At 39.7% G+C, this 21,399-nt stretch overlaps 1 protein-coding gene across 17 annotated transcripts in view; it reads left to right on the top strand.

The window, feature by feature from the left end:
• BBX (BBX high mobility group box domain containing) overlaps window positions 1-21,399 on the top strand; it is a 153,659-nt gene that overhangs the window by 8,865 nt on the left and 123,395 nt on the right. For 3 of the 17 annotated variants that reach the window (XM_065829414.2, XM_065829415.2, XM_071808483.1), the window contains exon 3: window positions 8,446-8,501. The exons of 6 other annotated variants lie outside the window; for them this stretch is intronic. The gene's annotated coding sequence lies outside the window, so the exon portion shown is untranslated. Of the gene's footprint in view, window positions 1-8,412; window positions 8,502-10,405; window positions 10,631-11,072; window positions 11,216-11,708; window positions 11,954-12,948; window positions 13,049-21,157; window positions 21,276-21,399 lie in introns of all 17 variants that reach the window. 8 more of the 17 variants (XM_071808474.1, XM_071808482.1, XM_071808478.1 and 5 more) reach the window with 6 other exon arrangements.

The raw sequence follows: 21,399 nt of genomic DNA, 5'->3' as shown, positions 1-21,399 counted from the left end.
TGCCTGTTCGCTTTTTGTTGGTTTGTTTTTATTACTTTTTCTTTCAGAAAGGCAACATGTATGTAGCAAGTTGTTGAGGAGTCTGCTTTGAGATGCTGTGAAACCCCACTAACTGCACACCTGGCTGTGGGGTTGCTCTCCTCTTGAGTAGGTTGTAGCAACGGGAAGATTGGGCCATCCTCACTCTCAGGAGGGGCTTAGTCCTGCTCTTCCAAAACCTGTAACTCCCTGTGGCAGGGCTGGGTGCCCACCTTAAAGACCTCCTCTTTGATACTATTAATGGAACATGAACTGACCTGTGGCAGGATTCAAGTGAGGAAAACTTAAACCTTCTCTGGGGCCTCTGGTGGGTTGTGGACTGGTGACCACACCATACTGCTGAGTGTGCCAGGCAATATTCTACTGCTGCGGGGTTGCTGACTCTGAACCCCACCTGTCAGTTCTTTCTCCAATACACTTTTTCTTCCAACTATGTAAGGACTGCGTAATGGCCTCAAGTTGTGCCCGAGGAGGTTTAGATTGGATATTAGGAAAAAAGTCATCACAGAAAAGGTTGTCGGGCGTTGGAACAGGCTGCCCAGGGAAGTGGTGGAGTCGCCGTCCATGGAAGTGTTTACACGAGGTTCTTAGGGACATGTTTTAGTACTAGAGTTAGCTTAGGGTATGGGTGGACTTGATGATCTTGAGGGTCTCTTCCAGACAAAATGATTCTATGATTGTATGACTTTTAAAGATATACCTTGTCAGAAGTTGTCTTTTTCTTGTGGTTTTTTGTTTGTTTTTCATTTCTAGCAGGGTCCTACACAATCAGGAGTTATCTGGCAATGGGTAAGGCACATCAGACAGTAATACTGAGGGTTATGTCTCTTGCTGTAGAATAGTTAAGTCTTCACTCTTTGGCCTGTGTGTTCTTTAATGAACCAAATAATCCTGGGTTTTTATTTATGTATTTGAGAGAATGCATTATTTTGTGGTTGTCAAAGCAATAGTTAAGAGAACATCATCATGAAAGATCCGGAGATGAATTTGGGTAAAGACAACCTTGAGAGAGAATAGAAGGATTGAGGGACAGCTTTATTTCTTGTTTTATTTTGGCCTCTTCAGTGTGAAGTAACTTCATGAAAGTCAGTGGAGCTGAAACATATTGATGTTCTGCGTTAAAATCTGTCTCTGAAAGTTGAGAGGAGGTTGCTCAAGTTGCTCTTTTTTGCCAGGTTGATGAAAAAGGCACTTTTGTGGTTGGCCGTGTTTGATTTGCTTTCCACGAGTGGTCTTTGAGCCACATCATGCCTACAGTGATAATATAGTTAGCAACATCATGCTGATTTTCTTTTTCCTTATGGGGTGAAGTACAGGAACATGAATGTATGTTGTCTTTACTGAAAAGCTTGGTCCTGCAGCTACAGCTGTGCATTTGGCTTCCTGAAAAAAATCCAGAACCAGACCTGCATCACCAGCATGCACCCCTTCGCAGATCTGCTGCTTGAAGTTGCTGGTGGCCTGTAATTCCTCAGGAAAGCTGCAGATTTCACATTGTTTTTAATTGTTGATATGCAGATAGTCCTGCCAGGGTCGTGCACTCGTTTTGTATGCAATGATCAGTGCACAAGCTTATGGGCAGTCCCTGACGTGATGATGAGCAGTGCAGGAAGGGCTCGGAATAGAGACAAGGCTGATATACATGGAGTTCACGTAAATGAGAAGAGGATGGAAGAGCATGAAGTGTGAGAATGCTATTTGGTAGCTGATGTATCTTTTGGCATGTATACTGTTTTGTTCGAGTATATTTGCTTCCCAAGTTGGTTCTATGGCTGGGCAAAGAAAGCATCTGATGTACTGCTAATCAGTGGTTGAAGATTATGGATTTGGAAAGAAGTAGCATTGTCATCTCCACTTCTTGGTGAGTCTGGCTTCAGATGTTCTTTCTCTTTGCAAAAGATTTCTTTATACCCAAATTTCATGTTGTGCAGTGCAGACTTCCTGCCTGGCTTAGTTCTAATCAGCGAGTGCTCTGTGCCACAAACTTGTGAGTTTCAGGGTTTAGCTCTTGTTTGAATATGTGTGTAAATTTTTTTTTTCTTATTTAAGTAAAGTGTCTTTATTTGTATTTCTTCCCTCTAATTTGTTTGAGATACTCTTTCGTACATTGTGTTAAACATCAGTCATCAAGTGCTCATAATATATTTTGAAACGAGTACACAAAATTGCAGCATGCTCCAGCACTGATTATGGAGCTATGGCATATGAATTAATAAGAAAATAAAAATAGCATCATTAATTTCCAGCTGCTTTTGGAGAAACAGAGGTGTTTATAGGGGGAAATTTGGTGTCTGCAAAATGAAGAATGACAAAATCGGTAGCAAATATATTAATGCAAGTAGCTATTCACAATTTACTTCCTCTGTTTTGTTGATTAAAAATGGGTTCCAGTGTTGAAAGAGTAAGCAGGATCTCCAGTGACATCCTTGAAAACTATTGGACTAAGTAAAGAGCACAAGTGTCAGAACTAGAGCAAGGGGAGAAGTTTTTCATTTTGGTTTTATTTCTTAGTATAGAAAACCTTCAATAGATGAAGTAAATTATGGATAGCTAAGTGTAACTGTTGGTTGAATGTGTCCATTTCCTGTTAATATGACAGAACTGCCCATGTGTATGTGAGGGAAAAATTACAATTTGTTTCCCTTGTTAGTAGATCCGTATTTTCCCTCATCTCTTGTATGTGGTTGTGCTCATCTGCATCACCTCAGCATTGTGTACTAAAGCAGCAGAAGGTAAATAAAGTCTATGGTTAGAAGTCACCCACACAACATCTGATGCCATGAGGGTCCTTGCCACGGTCTGGACCATCCATTTCCCTCGAAGGTGACTGCCAAAGGGATCTGGATGCCCAGACAAATGTTTTGATATCTTGTACTGAGTTTGCTCTTACTTGGGGCTGGCCCTGCTGTTCAGGTGGGAGCTCCAAACAAAGCTTGGGGCCTGCATGCCTGCAAAGTCTTCCTGGTTTTTAATCAGCGAAGGAAGATCCTGCCCTCCTGAGAGACATGCCTAGAGGAAGCGGATTATTTATTTATAAAGAGAAGTGGACTCTTGAGGATGTCACTGCCTAGCTTTCTGTTTTGTTGTGTGGGGCGGCGAGGGGGCTGAAGTGAGTGAGAGGATGCTGGGCTGCGGGAAGGGAAGCACCTGAGAAAACTGGCCAGATACTCAGTTTCGTCTAAGAATTGTCATTCTGCTTTCTGTGCCATGGGTGATCTAGTTTCTGTATGCAGTCTTGCTTTCCTGGATGGACCCACAGAGGAGCTGCATTTGAAGTTTGCTGTTGTTCTTCGCTTATGGAGACAAAAAGAGAGAAATCAAACCAGGAGGTGAGGCAGTCGGCACAGACATCCCCATGCGATTGGTTGCAGGAGAGAAGGGCACAGTGCAGGTCTTCCAGCGAGGACAGTATGTGTTCTTATTCAAGGATCCTAGAGGGAAAAAAAAAAAATCTTTGTGAGTGGGGGATGGTGTTTTGTGGAGCACTAACAGGCTTTGCAGAGATTGAGTAGGGCTGAAGGAAAGAGTGCGGGCCGGCATGGTGAAAGCAGGGAGGTTTTTACACCTCGTATCCCTGGTCCTTGTGAGCACCTCTGTATGTGTCATTATACCTCTGATGCCCTGACATTCCTGTTGTGCCTTTTGAACTGATTTAAATAATTATTTTGGTCAATAATTACTTGGTATAAATTGGTGCTTTTAATCACATTTTGCTTTGTTATTTTTGTATTTGTTTTCTCAGAAGCAATCTCTATTGATAGACGACTGTTAAAATATGTCACTAAATATAGCCTTTACACTAAACTTGGTACTACTTTTTTGTTAGTTCAGAGGATGCTCTGTATGCCTGCACACTTTCTAAGTGATTACATGACTTACATGCATTTCTTTTGGTTGTAACTGTTAAAAGTTTTGATTTAGAACATAACAAATTATGCTTTTTTTAAAGTTGTGGCCTTTACAAATGTCCTATTTAATAAAGCTACACTCATGCACGCAAATTAATGCAAATAGAGTTTGCACCTAAAATGTAAGTAAAATGTTATCCTTAATAAGGTAACTGATTCCACTGTAACCAAAAGCAAGCTTTTAGAACTAGTGGAACTCAAACCTTTCTTTTTCAGATGAGGAGGGAAACAAGTTGTCTTGCTTTTTAAATACCCATTTAGTTTCCCAGCTTTACACCAGACTCCACTAAGTGACTCATGAAGCAATGGCGTTTTCTCTGCAAATGCGGTGGAAGTTACTATTTTCAGGCAACTTAGCTCGAAACTTAATGCTTTTTCTTGGTCCTTTGATGAAGACTTACCTGTTCACTATTTGAGCTTTGTTTACAGTTTTGACTTCAAACTTCTGTAATTTATTTTAATTTAATAGAAACTGAATTACGTAATATTATAGTAGAACTTAACATTAGTTTTTCATAATTTAAAGGTAGGTTACAATTTGATATTTCTTATTAAAATACATTTAGCATCAGTAACATGTGATTGAAATAGGAGTCTGATTTCAGAAGGGATTAGTTTGTATCAGTTTCTGTGAAGCTGAATATATTTTCTCAGATGACTTCAGTATCCATTGTCCCAAGTTTCTCTCTGTAACAACAGGTGCCTTGGGCAGTATCTTCCACCATTAAGGAATGCAGTGTAGCTCACTAGGTGACACTGTCACCTTATTAACCTTTTTTTGTGGGAGCTGGACCCCTCTGTAGCTTCTAGCAGGTGTAGATCAGGAGATACCCGTCTGTTTACGTAGACATGTACTTAACATAAAAAAAAATGAAGTGATTGTTTTAAAATTGCTGTTGCAAGCTTTTCTTTACACTGTGTGACATACGAGACTTTAATGGCTGGGCAGGGAGTTTATAACTTCCAGGAATGAATCTAGCACCACTGGTGTCTAGAAACCAAGTTCATTACTGGATGCTGAACTTATTATTAGTGTATTAGATGAAAAAAGAGTAAGGAGAAAAAAAAAATTGGTAAATATGTCATAGCAACTTTGTGGGCTAACACAGGTAAAGAATTCTAACCCCCACCCTGCCAAAATATTAATAGTATCTGGGCAGAGGCAAAGAGCTTGATAACTTGTATTGACTCTGCTGCTCCACACAGTTTTTTCTGCATCAGGGGAACCTTGTAGTGGTATCTCTGACTATTAAGGAATGCGGAGTTAGACGTCAGGTAGTAGAAGAGTTGTGCTCAGAAATGTGGAGTGTGCCTGAGGTCTGGTGGCACAGTTACACAAACTACTCATACATTGCAGTTTTACTCTTCCCCCCAAAAGGAGGAGTTACATGCTTCAAGAAATGTTTTTATGGCCTCTCTCTCCAGCGTAAACATAGGTTTCATGATCCTCTCTTTGTCCTCTTTTTCTGTATTCTTTCATATCAATGTATAGGGTATTCAAAGTCTCAACAGTTATTGTGGTCTTGTATAACTAAATATAAGAAGATAAGATTAGAAAGCTAAATAGATATTAGAAGAAAATTGAAGCAAAGGTCAAAATGCTGTTGTAGGTCACAAATGTTTAATTTTTTTTTTTTAAAGAAAACCTTCCTTAAAATTTTGAAATGGGAAAATTACTAAGTATTACCTACTCTTTCTGTTAAGAAGAGAACAAGCTAAAGTAAGACTAATCACTCATCTTGAAGGGGTTGTCATTTTAATTTTCGCATACATTTGGTACAAGATCGGTGAGAAAATAAAGTCATTGTGTATTTAGGCAACTTTTCTGATGGAAGTTGTTTATGCTGAAGCATTCATGTTGTATGAAGCTGCCCTAAAACAATTAGCTCTTTATTTAGCGTAAGTGTTTAAAGAGAACGCTTTACTAATGCAGCTGATTTTATAGTTATTGCATTTCTATAGGATTGAACTATGCTTGTTCTAACTCGCTTTTCCTCCCTACTACCCTCCCCACACACACTTAGACATGTGAAATGTTGAAGCTTTCTTCGTGTTCAGAAAAGAAGTATTCGAGCCAAGATTTTCTCAGGAGAATTGATATCTTTGAGGGTGTTCTGTCTGAGATGTCTCAGAGAAGCCAGTTACTCAGCATGTGCTTAGCAGTGTTTTCCTACTGGATTACATTGAAATGGGCTACTGGTCAGGATAAAAAATCTGGATATAAAATTCACGTTGGTCTGAATTCAGAGTTGGTGTGAGCTTGTGCAGTTCCACCGATGCTGCTGAACAGAATTTGGCTGCATTAGTCATGGGGATCGTAGCAAAACCAGCTAGGAGCTCTGTGTGTTTGGAATACTGCTGTAACTACATCGGTAATTCTTGATTGGAAGAATGAGACATGCTTGCTCTTCTTTTTTTTTTTTATTTGTGGGGAAGGGGGTTTGGTTCCATCACTGCAGTTAAAGCTTGTTTGTTTGGTGTGGTTTTTTTTTGTTTGTTTGTTTGGTTTGTTTTTTTTTTTTTTTGCTTTGTAGAGTTAGTCAAATGGATCAACTTAGTGAAATAATCCATCCAACATTCTGTATTTAGATGACAGGCCAGTCTTTTTCTTGAAATGATTTTATATTCGGGAACTTCCAAAAAATTGTATTTTCACAACGAGAAGTATTTCTGCTAGTGCTGAACCAAACTAATATCACTGCTGAGCGTTTTGCCTTCGTGGCAGCTCCAGCCCAGCACAGAGGGAGTTGGTTGGGCTGGATGATTCTGAGGTTCTTGTGCAGCTGAAATGATTCTATGAGTGGAAAGGCAGGTGTGTGGCCCCACCTCAAGTGCTCCAAGTTTGTATAAGGTGAGCTGCAGAGGAGTATCCTTTGGAAAGGATCATATATATTAGTCACTGTCTGCAAAACAGATTCTGTCACTCTCCCAGGTACTTCTCCCCCCACGCCCTCAAAAGCGACAGGGGCAGCTAATCATATGTGTGATTCCCCCACCTCCTGACCGAAAAGGAGCTGCACTGATATGTGGGAGCTGTGCCCAGGGAGGTCTGGTCACTATCATGCTGAGTTCAGTGAGAACTTCACTATTGACTTCAGTCGAAATAAATTCTGACTTGTAAGAAAACCTTCATGACTCTCATTGAGGATTCTTTTTAAGGATCATCTGTACCAGCAGAATTATGCTGGTGGTTAGTGTGAATTTTACTGTTGCACAAACGCAGGTAAAAGTATGAGCGTGGATGCAGTAACCTTAGAATAAAGGTACAGCATACCACTACAACTTTTTCAGCTATGGAGACCCAAAAAAGCAGTAAAACCCCTTTCACAAGGGTGTGCTTGCATTTCTGTAAGGTGTTTTTTTGCCCTTTTAGGTATGCCAATATAATAACGGGTACAGAAGTGAGGTGCACATACACAGAAAATTCGTTGCTTAACTGTTGACTAGTATCCTGTTGCCATAGTACTACTTCTGGTTGTGTTCTGGTATAATTGAAACAAGACTGTTTTCTAAGGTAGACAAATTCATAGAATAACATATAAATTGTACTCTGATGGTGCTAGAACCAAAGAAGAGTGATCTTGGGGTGAGTTTCTAGTAAAATGTGTCTCAGACACTGAATGAACTTCTTGAAATACACCCTGGGGCATACACCATGCTGTATCGAGTGCAGTTTACGATTTAAGCTCAAATATATTCAGAGGGATGGCTGAAAATGCATTCCAACTCCGCACTTACATTTCAGCAAGCAAATGAAAGGTTAGCACTTACTTCTAGGATTCTGGCAAAGGGTGAAAATTGTGCTGTCTGGAGCAGGAAAAAACAAAACAAAACCCAACAAACAAACTAAACAAAACAACAACAACAAAAAAACCACAAAACCAAAAACCAACACTGGCTGGTGCTGCAGTTTTTACCATTAATTTACTCAATGATCTTGCGCAGATTGCTTCCTCTTTCTTTTTTTCTCTGTTTCTCCTTTTACAAACTCGGGGTGGTGGTGGCTTCTTCCTTTGTAAAGTGTCAAGCAACTTCTGGAAGAAAAGCTTGGTACTGAGTAGTGGGGAGAAAGCTGAGAAAACTTGTCCAGATTTTTTTACTTTTTTATTATCATGTGTTAGCTCTATTATAGGGTAAAATAGCAGTTGCATTAATTGTGGTGCTGTTATAATACTTGGGGAAAGTTTTACACAGAGGCTCAGTTTCATTTAATGTTTGTGAAGATCTAGAAAAGATGAGTGCTGCTTTTTCTAGAGAGATGGACTTCAGGTTGACTTTTAAGCCTTTTCATTGTACCAGAGAGTCAAAACAGTTCACTTTCTAAACATATATGTAAATGAAGTCTTTAAGAGTGTGTGCTGTAGAACACAGATGGTGTTGTCATTCGTATGTGTTGCATGTTTTGTTAAACAGCACATTATTAGGGTGTAATAACACTGTGCTCTCCTATTGTGTACTTTTACAGGCATCAACTAACTACATTTTACAAACATTTCAGAACCAGTGTTACCAGCCCGGTTTTGCAGATTGCCGAGTAGACCCAGGGATGCTCAGGTAAGACCAAATGGCTGGAGGCAGAACCAAGTACAGAACTCCTGAACTTCCTGCAAGTTTTTACATCGCTGTTAAATCCATTACATCAGCTACCTCTTTGTTACTGAAACATCTGCCCTGTGTATGTGCATATGTTGCTTTTCCATATTGGTAGGTGAAAAAAAATGATAGTGAACTGTCTTCTGTCGATTTTGGGCTTTCTGATTAAGTATTTGTGAATCTGTTAGCATCTAAGTTCAGTGCAGAATTCTTCTGCTGCATTTAAGAGCTTGTGCTGTGTGGTAGAAACATAATCTTGTAGGTCAGAGCTTTTGGACGTGTTGTTTTGTTCTCCCAACCCAGGGTGTCGTCTTAATTCTGTGCTGTGTGAATATTGCCGTCCATTCTTCCTACTTCTCTGATTGTGACTTTTGCAAGGATGCACAAGTATGTTCTGTTTGTGGTTCTAGGTCTGTGAAGGTGATAGAAACATATTTATGCTTGTTCCAGGCATGAGCTAAAATGTTGTACTGCTCAGAAGGGCTTCTTAGGCCAGGCTTGGTCTGTACTTACATATTTCAGAGTGTTCAGTTGAACTCTATAGCCTGAGCTTCTTGTAGGGATTGGCACAAGTGGTCTAGAAGGAAGTCAGCATTGTGGCACTGTGAGGTTTTGTGGGACACTCTGTAGTTCAGATCCCAAGTTTAAACTTGTAGTTTCATAGTAGGTCAGTAGCAAAGAAGCCTAATGACTGTCTTTTAAAGCAGATTAGACTGAGAATCCATGGACCTTGTGCTTTTGTTTGTTGGCTACTACTGTTTAGAGCTGTGGACTTCAGTGCCAACCTGGGGTTTTAAGCATGTTCCGCTTTGTTAGTTGTCACAGTCTTGAGCATGCTGGAACTTGATTTCACAGAAGATTCTTAATTTCTTGTTGTCCTTCTGATTTCAAATCCGTGTGCTATACTGTGAAATACAATGATAGAAATCTAAGAAGCTAATGCATCTTTTGGACTGAGTTTTTCCTGTGTTGGGCTTATCTTTAAAACAAGGGCCATGCAAGGGTCCTCATCTAAGGGAGCTATGAAAGAATTTGCTAGAAAAAAAAAAATTATATTAAAGAAAAAAAAAACCAAACTGAAAAACAACTTCTAAAAAAGTTAACAAAACAAAAAATGGGGAAGCAGCCTGGAGATCTCAAGGAGCTTGGTCTGAAGAATACTGGTCCTGCTTGCTGTCCAAAGAATTGATTTTTATTTCACAAATACAAAAGTTTTTTGTTGGGTTGGTTTTTAAGAATTGTGCCTCAGTTGTGGAGAGGACAAAGATCTTTATATACTTGATTATTTTAGGGCCCAGTCCTGCAATGCCTCTGTCACAGCAGTCTCCCTGAGCAATTGCAGTTGCAGGATTGAAGCCCTGCATGCAGCTAATCTTACAGGGACCTGATCCTGCTCTGAGACATTTTGGCACAGATCCCTGGGCACGTGCACAGTTCTGAGTAAGCTGTTGTGGCTTGGCATCAATGAAACAATTGGTGAAGATGGATCTGATTGTGGATTCCGGTTTTTGAAGCAGTGAGGTTCCTCTTGGAAATCTGATAAGACTTGTTACATACAGAACTTTGCAAATTGTGTTCACTGAGTGATTTTTTTTAGAGGTACTTCTCAAGAAATAGAGACAGGTACATTCAGAAATTTCCTTTTTTATTCTTTGTAAAATGTAATGCTAAATAGTTGACAGTGAAAGGACAAACAGAAGGAATAGGTGGTCCAATAGTGTGGGGTTTTTTTTTGTTGTTTCTTTGGGTATTTTTTTTAATACTTCCTTCTCCGAGTTAATACATGAATAAAGCAATAAATTTATGTAACTGCTTGGAAAGTTCACTCAACAAAATTTTGCAAAAGTCAAATAATGTTTTTGCAGAAAAGGCATTCTGAGAAAAAACAAAACAGATCTTACCCTGACAGCCAAGGAGTAGTGTTTCAGATGGGAACCAGACTGGAGCTGTGCAGTGACACTTCCTTGACCTGGACCAGATGCTTTTGGCTCCTTAGAAAACCTGCAACTTTAAGCAAAGTTAATGCTGGTCAATTTTTGCTGCTGGTGTTCAGAATGCTGTGGACGACAGGGAGAACTGAAAACCATCAGGTACTTTTCAGTCTGCTGTTGCTTGGGAGTGCTGTTACTATCAGGTCCAACTCAGTTACACTCACCGAGAAGGGGATTTCCAGCTGGATGTGAGAAGTGTGTTTATGCTGCCACTGATTCTGTCTGAAGACCATCCTGAAGAATAAGGTAGTAGCTTGGCTACCTGGTATTGCAGATAGACTGCCATGAGCATGTAGGCAAGCAGAAAGTTAGCCCAGGGATCTTCCCACTGCATTGGTAATACTGCAGAATATGGGACTAGTAGAGAAATAAAATGGGAATAAGAGGATATGGCAGGATATGGTTCACTTGCATCAAAGTGGAATTTCTTGCAGGGTCCTAGTATTTTCCTCTCATGCTTTATGATGTTATTGAGACCTGTAGTGGGTGTTGGATCTGATCCATTCTGGTGCTAGAGCATGCTGTTTCTTCTTCTCTCTAGCCAGGGACTGAAGGTGGCTCTTAGATGCATGTCTGCAGTTACAGTAAGACTAACTTAACGTCATGGTGCTCCAGAGCAGGGAAAAGGCTGAACCAAATAGCTCGTGATGAGGAGATGTCTGTATTCCTAATACCGAGAGCGAGGTAAGAGTACAGTGGTGCCTGGACCAGGCTTGCGAGGTGTTGGCTGTGTCTGGAGCAGGCAGGGTGCAGTTCTGATCATCCAGATTGAGAACTCTTCTAGAGCTCCCTGCCTGTTTGAATGTCTGGGTTTCCTGTAGTGGAGATTGAGACGGGTAAGGACAACTGTAAGGAACATTTTGGTGTCTTTCAGACAGTCAGGACACAGACACAGCTCAGTTTGGGGGGGATTCGCAGTGCTGGAACTGAGGTGTGGTCAGAGATTGTCACGAATACATCTGAACTTTGGCTTCTAAATTGTATGGTGACCAGGACTTTAAGAAGGAGATAAGGTGTGGGGGGGAAGGAATATGATGGCTATCAGAGACAACCCACTTCTGAAGTTAACAGAGGAGCTTGTGAGATCATAAAACTTTGTTCACGAAGACAAAATTTTTGTCCCTCAGGTACACTGTGCCAGCTTGATTAATTGCCTGATGTTTTGCCATTGTTTCAGTCTTCAGCAAAAATGCATTCTGCTTATGGATGAACGAGGACGTTCCTGCTGTATTTCCTTTGGATGCGGATCTGTAATTATTGGGTTTGAGTGTATTTATGAACTACTGAGGCCTTTACTAGAGAAGACTTGCTTGTGACATCAGGAAGAGCTATTCCTGTTTCGAGTCTGACAGTTTTTCCTTTACCAGAAGGAGGTTCCCGGGAGTTAAGTTTGCTTACAATTGGCACCAAGTGCAGAGCACGGTAAATCTCCATTGGGTTCAGTGAAGCAGTTGCAGGATGATTTGGGGGAAGAAATGCTCCCTACCTCTTCTTGCATTTCTGTGCATCTGTAACAAATCATTTAGCTCCAAGAACAGAAAGGAGGAGGTTCACTGAGGCTGTTGATCAGGTTCATGGAGTCACATCATCCATGCTCCTCTGTACTTTTTCATTTTTGAGATCTGGAGCAGCAGAGGTTTCGCTTAAATAAAAATATGACCTCATCTCTTTTCTGTTGTTTGCAGCTGCTGTTGTGTTTTGCACCTCCATAAAGTAGGTGTGACGAGTTACCTGTCCAAGGGTTAGTAGACAACACGTAAGACATGAGGATGGAGATCCATGGATCTTCACCTGCTTTTCACTGTGTTGGAAAAAACTACTTCCATTCCAGTTGTCTCATTCTTCTTTGGAGAACTTCACTCATTCATTAAGTCGGCCATGTATGATGGGCCGGAAGGGGATGAAGAAAGAAAAACATTAAATAGGAAGTCAAATTACAGTTACAAAGTAATCATATGGAGTCAGATCTTTTGGGAAAACTGGACATGTGTTGTCACCATATTAAATGTTAAACATATGCATAATTCCTTATAAGACTGAGATGATTATTTGGTTTCAAAATTGCACCTGACTGTAAGGATTTTCAGCCTAAATTGATATTATTTCTATGTGGAATCTCTTTCAAATATGTCACTTCTACTGCTGGTGACAAGTATTTGATCACAGTGTTATTTTAAACTTAGATGCATCAGCTTCCAAAACTTAGGATTCTTGACAGATATTTAAATATTTAAAACACCCTCCATGAGATTACTAAATCCAGCAGTTCAACTATATAAACAATGCCAGGAATAATGAGCCAGAAAATACTCAAAATGGCATACCCTCTCCATAAATATTTCTCTTTTATTTTAACATCCACTATGGTGAAACACAAGGAAATAACTCCTGAATGTTTATTTGTCCTAACTGACTAGCTTGCTGCTGTGAGAAGCTTTCAGGGAAAGCCGTGGAGTCCCACAAGGTGGCAGGAGCTAACTGTTCTGTACTGAAGCCGTGGTCTGGAGGAAAGTGAAGGTAATAAACTGATTTTGCTAGTTGTATGCATTCAGATCACAAGCAAGTTAGACCAAAATTTTAGAAAGAAACCCACCTTGTGTAGGTGTTTCTTTGACTTTTGATTAATTTGGTCAAATGAACGGGATTCCATCTTCAAGAATCTTTCTTCGAAAGAGGAAGTTCAGTCATTCTTACTTTGCCAGCAAAAAGGACCTTCATTTTCACTCGGTGGTGGTAATTCACTTGTAATGTGCATCATGGCTGTGAATGGAGAGCAGGGATGAGGCCGTGCAGGAACTTGCTGGCATATGGGGGTCACAGTTTAACAAATGGGCAGTGAGCATCTCTAACTTGCAAACTCGCCTCGACGTCGTGGGAATGGCGATCATGAGGTGGGACAGAGCAGCCGGGGCTGAGGGACTCTGGGATTAAAGGAATTCTCTGCTGCTTCTGTGAGACCATAGAGATGGGTTTTTTAGGAACTCTGAAGAATCAAAACAGCATTAAAAGTGTCCGAGTTTGGGGATTATTGGAAGTAATCAGAATAACTCACCCTAACTAGTAATACTGTGTTGGCTAGTATATAATGCATAAGGCTGAATTTTTTTTCCTTTCTATTCCTAGTGCCCTGATATTTCTTTAGGCTGCTGGAGTTCTTGTTTCACTTTTCCTTGCTTTTATTACCACTTGCCTGCTGATGGTCAGCGCTTTCCTGAAACATTCTATGATCAATATGTAAAGCACTGTAAAAGATCAAGGGGGTAAATCAAGGGTGTTTCATCAAATATGTGATTTGAGATCTGTGGCTATATACTTATGCATGCTTAACTTTGCACTTTGAGTTAGAAGTCTCTCATCTTTAAAAATCTCTCTGGCCTGCCTTAGAAGAAATCTGCAGACTTTAGGGTTTTAGTTCGCAGAAGTAGCACTGAATCAAACAGTGGTAAGATGAAATGATTGGCCCTGATCGAGTGGACTGCAAGTTGTTGGTTTTGAGACTTGTGAATGTCTTGATTTGTGTTATTTTATTTTTAAATTAATAAATGTCCTTTTTCATTTTTTGAAAGAGAGGGCAGATCTGTATATTAGCCAGGTATCTTTGACAATTTGGACAACCTTGTTTATGTGGACAGACAATGCAATTCAGTAGGACTAAGGTGAAATTGAGAATGGGTAGCTTGCTTCACCAGCAGACAGATATTAGGAGTAAAAATAACTCTTACAAAAAATTCCTGTTTCTCCCATCCCACTCAGTGTCAATTGCTTGTTATTATGCCATAGGAAAAGAATAAGCATTTATGATGGGGATATCTGGAATAGCCATATGAGGTAAACTGAACAAAAATTGTTCCATGCCTGTATATGAAAGAGTGCTGTTTCTTTTTCTAGCACTGGTGAAAGCAACTTAAGAACATTTAAAGTTAGTTCTGTAGTGACTTACAGACCTGTTACACTAGTGTGCCTTGTCCAGTAAAATACCTACACCTCGTTTTACTGACAGGAGTGAGGAGAAGATGTAGAGATGAACCTTTTCAGTAGCTGCTGTAGAGGAGCAGCATATACCATTGACTTGCCAAAATATGGGAGCTTCAGAAGAATTTCTTTTTATATCCCTTTTTGCAGGAATGCATTAAATTTAAGAATATCTTTGTTGTTAGGGCAGAGCTGAATAATTTTAGTGGATGCAGTCAGATGATACTTAAATTTTTATACTGAAAATTTTGTGATTTCTAGTGGTTATACCTTTCACTCACTTGCCTGTAATTTGAGAAGAATTTTAGTTCTTACATAAACAACCTAAAATAATTATTACAAAAGGGAATAATTAAGCAAGGATTTAACATTTGATGAGCACACTACTGAAGTCTGTTATATGTGGTTGTAAAGGCACAGGATTTACACAGTTATGTACCAATAGGATTGAACTGACTATCAGTTAGAATTTAAATTAAATTACTATGGGCTCAGAATTATTACATGGTTGGTGCTTATTGAAGCAAACTTAGCTGTATCTGTCATTACCTCTGTTTGAAATTTTCAGTTCCCATTGCAACTCAGTGAGAAGCAATGGGTCACTTATGTTGACTTGAAGTACCCACCCCGCTCCCCCATACATACATATGATAAAAGAAATCAGTTTTAAACTTGAAGATCGGAGGTATCTGTGTTCACTAGTGTTCTTTAAATGTAGTTTACAAACGTGTAAACCTTCACATGGCTCTTCACGTTTGCTACCACTGCACATACAGGATAAAATAGCAAGGTAAAGTTTGATTCTTAAGTTTGTTACAAAAGTCAGTGATAGTGATGATACCAAGGGTAGAAAGAGTAATGCAAGCAACTGGCTTTAATTGGACCACAGAGTCAATACAGAAAAAGGCTCCAGAGTGTCTAGTGACATATGTCTTACTGGGCAGAGTGATAGCATTCCAGAGAACAGTGGGGGACACTGTGTTTCTCAGCAGTGATAAATAAATGATCATGGGAGATTTCTGTTTTGTGGTGCACTTAAAATTATGACAGTGAACTGTGAGGCCTGCTAAAGATTACTGAATAGTTTGGCAAATGATGGCGATTGCTGTATGACTCCAAATTAATCACAATATTACTAGGGGAAATAGAGGTGGGAGGTAGAGATGACTGCACAGGACGTGTGCCTTTTCAGTATAAATATTTTCTTCCAGGAAACTCAGGGTCTTCCCTCCATATCTGTCAAAGTCTGTCTTTAATGTCTCAACTATTCTGCTGATTTTAGTTAATTCAGGGACAATTGGAGTCATCCCATCCACCAGATCCCCTACTGAGGTGCTGAGTGCTTGCTTTTCTCCATGACCTCCTTGAAAATGCAGAGCCTCACTGGTCTGTGGTGAATACCCAACACAGCTAAGGAGTTCAGCCAGACCAGCAGGCAGATATACTGCTTGTTTACCAACAAAACTGTGAGTTTTATGCATCCTTTCCAAGTCTGGTTTGCAGTTGGATTTTGATGGATTTTGAGAGTGTAGTATCCAGAGTCTCTTCAAAACAAAACAAAAGCGACAAAAAACCTCAAAAGATTCTTTATCAACTTTTTAGAAGCACCTTGTTAAAATGTAGCATTTTCAAATCCAGCCTGTTGATAAAACCTGGCATAATCTCAAACCTTAAGGGTATGTAGGTCTGCATTGTAGACCACTGTGTTTTGTAGTTACTTGAATATGCATTCAGCAAGGTAGAACAAGTATCAGAAGTGGTTTGGCAGTGATAGCATGGAGCTCTGTGCATACTAATTTAACTTGCATTGAGTAGGGATAAGTTAGTTCATTCAGGGCTGGGCTGGGCTGCTGTAACTGGGGTTTCTTAGACTTGGTTAGTTGATTTAAATCAGGTTTCTGTGTCCAGCAGCACAGGGCTGCTGAAAGCATCTGGAGTCTTTGGGGCCATTTGTTGAGGGTTGGTGCCATACATGATGAGGGCATGTTCTAGACATCCTTGAAGATGCAAAATCTGGTTACACTGCAACAACAGCTCTTTCTACACTGGCAAGTTGCAAATCCTGTTTATAGATTTCTTTTATAGCACTGAATATTGAAAACAGTGCTTTCTCTTGGGAAATTATTATTCAATTAACTTGGTATTTATTTTTATATTAAGTTTTGGTTTTGTTGAAAGTCAAAACTGATTGAGGATAAGATTTGCTTATTAGAGGGCTTGTTCTTGGGTTTGTAGGAGTGGAGGGATGGGGGAGGATGAGCGTATTGCCTTCGATACTTGGGGTAGAATTTTTGCCCTGCTTTTCTGCCTTTCCTTAAAGAAGCTGTAGCTGAAAACGAGTCCTTGAGAATGTGTGCGAAGTACAGACATAAGTCAACACTAAGGCCAAGGTACCTGTGTTTATCTGAAGTATCTAGTGTGTAACCGTCAGTTTAGTATCTATTTAGTACCCATGGCTTAAATAGATCAAACTGGTCTTTTAGTGACTTCAAGAAAGTTAGGTATGTCCAAATTAAAAGAAACTGTAAATGTGATGACTGACTAATTAGTGCTTCAATTTTTGGGCCAAGCCATATGCTCTTATACCATCATAATCCTTCAAGGTCATGTCTAACATTTTACCTCATCCTCCCTCTGCTCTCTTATAGAAAAAATAAAATTGAAAAAAAGTACAGCATCTAGTGTGCTGTAGAATTAAATAAGTGTCTGTTGACAGGGAATTACTATGTCTGTGTGGTTTGTGTGGTGCATTGGTCTACAAGTGATGCAGTTAAGTTTGCAACTCACATCTACACCCAGGTCTGAAGATCAAGTTGTGGTAGTGGAATCGCTTTGACAAAAACATGAACGTTGGAGAAGATGTTGAACTTCTCCAGGTTGCTTGTTACAGCTGCCTCTTTCTCCTAGAGGACTGCACTGGCCCTTTCTTGGGTATCTTCAGCACCAAAGCTACCAGTGGCTTTCGCTCCCCTTCCTTTTGGGCTGTCCCAGGCAGAGTCCCAAAGAGCAGCAGTGGTGGTCAGCCAGGAGAGAGATACAGGGATGCAGCTGATGACCTCTCTAAAGTTTAACAGCATCAGCTGGGGGTTTTGTTGTTTCCCATGAGCCATTGTACCTTTTTGTGGCAGCGTAAAATACATTGGTAGCGAAAGTAACAGTGGGTCAGCTCTTCAGTCACTGCATTTCACAGTGTGAGGTTTTTTGGTATTTGTTATATAGCTGTTATTGTTAACCTGTGTTACTTAAAGAGTACAGGACAGATGCTGAAATAGGAGAATTTGTGTCACTGGCAAGCCATCATTGTACCCTAACAGCTAGAGTCTTCCTCTTCTGCATAGACCAAGGACATAGTTTCGATCTGTAAAGCATTTGGTGACAAGTGGCCTAGCTTAAACCTTTTTTTCCTATCAATTCAAAACAAACAAAACTAAACTAACTAAAAACCTGCTTGCATATTACAAAAAGGACAATATATTAATGCTATTACTGTGTGTATACAAGCAGGTAGCTAATGTGTACGCTAGCACCTGTGTTCGCTGCATTCATGCTGGAGTTGCAGGAAGAGACCCACCCTGCTCTGTGGTGTCCCACAGATGTGTTTTAGACCTGAATGCAAGAAACTTGTATGATTTTCCTTGATGAAGAGGTTTGCTGTATTTATATATGCATCCATAAATGCTTTACATAGTGCGTTGACTTTTGGTGGCTGAACCAAGAATGTAAAGTGTTCAGATTTGGGGTTTTGGAGGGGGAGAAGTTGCATGTTTGATATCAAATGTCAATTTTGAATGATGATAATCTGGTTTGTGTTCTCTTATAGTGAAGTGAAGTGTTGCATAATTGAAACTTTTTTAGATTTAGAGTCCCACACAAACACTGGGGAGTAAACCACAGACCAGAGAAGAAAAAGCATCACTTTTTTTTTTTTTTTTAATTGAATGAGAAGAATGACTCATTTTGGTTTAGATAGTATGCTGACAAAACACTGAGAAACTATTAGTTAGAGAAGACCATGTGATAGCCACTGATTCACATGTCCAACTTTGGAGTCAGGTCTTCAGATAAGAGTGGACTTAATCACTAGAGATGCTGCAGCAAGCATTTTACCCTGATCTATGAGATCTTAAGCAGCACTTATAACTGGAGATGAAATGATATGGTGTTGTTTGTTTGGTTTTTTTGTTTGTTTGTTTGTTTTAAAGTGAACTTGCAAGTATCCAAAGCTAATTAATGGGTTTGCAGAAGCACCTTGAGTTCAATTTGTTTGCAGTCATTCAGATGAGGCAGTTGTTGGTAAAACAAAAGAACAGCTGAAGATTGGATGATGCCTTATAAATCCACAGGGATGGCTGAAAATTTCACTGTATTTACTGGATATACATGTTGGGTATTGTATTTACAGAGCATTTCCTTACTGGCATAACCCCCCCATGTGTTTCCAGAGGGGAATCCTCTGTCCTTGCTCACAGCTGCGATGGCCTTGGCTGGGGCCAGCCGTCCTCCTCACAGCTCTGCTTCCCAGGCATTGCTCTCTTTTCCAGAAAGCACGTTTGCAGAGGAAAATATATCCTGGGTGTACCAAGAAGGGATGGCAGCTCACCTGCAGTGACCTGACCTCTCCTCCGTGCTCACTCCTTCTTTCACATAGTGCTGCCACAGGGACTCACCTCTGGCTGGCACAGCTGCCAGCTGTCCACAGATATGGACAAAACATGTTTCTCCAAGTCACTTGCCTGTTTTTTAAATCTTGCCCGCTTTGTTCCCCAGCTTCTTCACGTGCCTACAGAAGTCCGTCAGGTTTTTGGCCCTTAAAACAGATTGTAGATTACAGCCCAGAATGAAGCTAAGCTTTGGGATTTTGGCAAATGTGATACCAGTGGGACACAGCTCCAAAAACGTGAGCTCTAGTTCTGGTGTTGAAATCTTACATGGCACTCTATTACTATCTTAATAATTAATATTGAAATAAGTGCCAAACTTGGGTTTTCTAATGTGCAAGCTAATATTCTAACAAGATGAAAATCACAAGTGTATCCTGAATGTACAATTCAGGCTACTGTAGAGGTTTTCCAGCATTAAAGATTTATTTTCATATGTATTGAGATTTGAATTCAATGAAGTACTTAGTGAATGAGATGTGAAGCTGGAGGAAGTTTTTTTCCTGAAAATGACAATATTTGGCCCAAACCCTGAAGGATTCTGTAAAAACAATTACATGTAGTCTAAAGGAAATAATTCAAATAAATAGTTGTGTGTAGTGGCTGTTTCTAATTGGGCTTAATGTTTTATCACAGTTAGTTTTCCATTTAGGAGGGAGGATAGGAACCATCAAACTTGACGCAAAATAGCAGAGTGAAATAGTTTTCTTTGCAACTGCTCTTTGAACATTTGCATCTCTTTTAAGAATATGCTTACAGAATGTTGCAGCACTACATCTAGGGAGAAAACTGGTGGGTTGTTTTAAAAGACGGAAGTGTATGTATTTCCAATAAATTGTTTGTGATAGGAGAAGTAGAAAATAGAGGAGATTATACTTAAGCAGTTCTCTTTTTAAAACTCTGTTTTGCATTTTAATCTCATGGAGACCAGCTCTCATTATTCTTAAAGCAAAAACTAGACAAAACTCTCCTAATTCTGATATCAGAAATACGGTGGGTTTTTTGTGCTATAGGTAATAGGTGATCTTACATTTTTGAAAAGTAAACTTCTGCATCTGTAAACTTGCCAGGGTCTTGTTCTGATAATAAAGCTAAGAAGGGGGAGTTAGGATCTTATTCTGCTACATCTGAGTGCCTTTCACCTATAGCAGAGGAGAACTGGGGTTTAACTTATCAGGTTAACAGTGGAAGGGGTAAGAGGGGACAGCATGCTGCGTGTGATAGGATTTCTGGCTTGGATATTTTATACATTATTTGTGTATGACATTTGTACCTGAAGTTGTTACAACACTTTTGATGTGTGGGTTTGTGCAGTAGCTTTCTGGTGATGGAAATCTGCGGCTGCCTGTACACTGTTAATGTACTACATAGCTCAGAAAGCTTTTGTGTGCACATGTGCATATATGAAAATATTTGATACAACTTCTAAGAAGTGCTGAGATCTGGGAATCATTAAGATGTCAATTCTCCTGTTCCTGGATACACAGTTTGTTGATAGTGTTTTCTGGAATGTTTGATGAATTAATTTATTTGCTTAGTGTTATATTAACTATGTGGTATTGCAGAGTTATAAAAGTGTTGGATTGGGAGTTTGTATCCATTTTGAGCTGAATAGTGACTTGGTTTAGTGATTAATGTTGTATTTCTTCATAATATATGGAGATTAAAATATGGAGCTTCAGCGTAGATTATAATTTATTGATACTGCTGGAAACTCTGTGTATGTGAGCACACTTTTTTTGTGAATTTTGCAGAAGGCAAGATTACAATAGCAGACTGCTATTGCAGATTTGATTGATTGGGGAATTGTTTGGATGTCTTGACTGACAGTCACTTCCAGGTTAAGCTTTGGAGTGTTTTAAATATGCTCTCAAAATGTTTGTTTGTTTCCTTGATTATTTGCTGGTGTATTTCCTTTTTGGTTAGCAGGAGAAAGCTTTCAACCATGCAACCATACATCAGTGTTACTTTTTCCCTTTGTATCTTCTTTCATCAGGTCTTCCCCATCTTGGGCACTTTCTAAGTAATTTTAATGGTCATAAAGTACCAGAGTAACAAGCCAGGCGAAGTCATCCTGTCATGTCAGTTCAAGAGAAGATAGATGTACTGATGGAGTGAGTAAATTTGTAATCAAACTATCTCGGGGTTGACTTGTTTTAAATGAACATAGAGACAACTTGGTGCCTAGTTTCCACCTGCCTTTAATGTAGGGGATGAGAGGTCAGAAATTGTCACATA

The sequence above is a fragment of the Patagioenas fasciata genome, chromosome 1 (genome assembly GCF_037038585.1).
Source record: "Patagioenas fasciata isolate bPatFas1 chromosome 1, bPatFas1.hap1, whole genome shotgun sequence".
Classification (NCBI taxonomy): domain Eukaryota; kingdom Metazoa; phylum Chordata; class Aves; order Columbiformes; family Columbidae; genus Patagioenas; species Patagioenas fasciata.
This window is presented reverse-complemented; position numbering and strand designations above follow the sequence as displayed.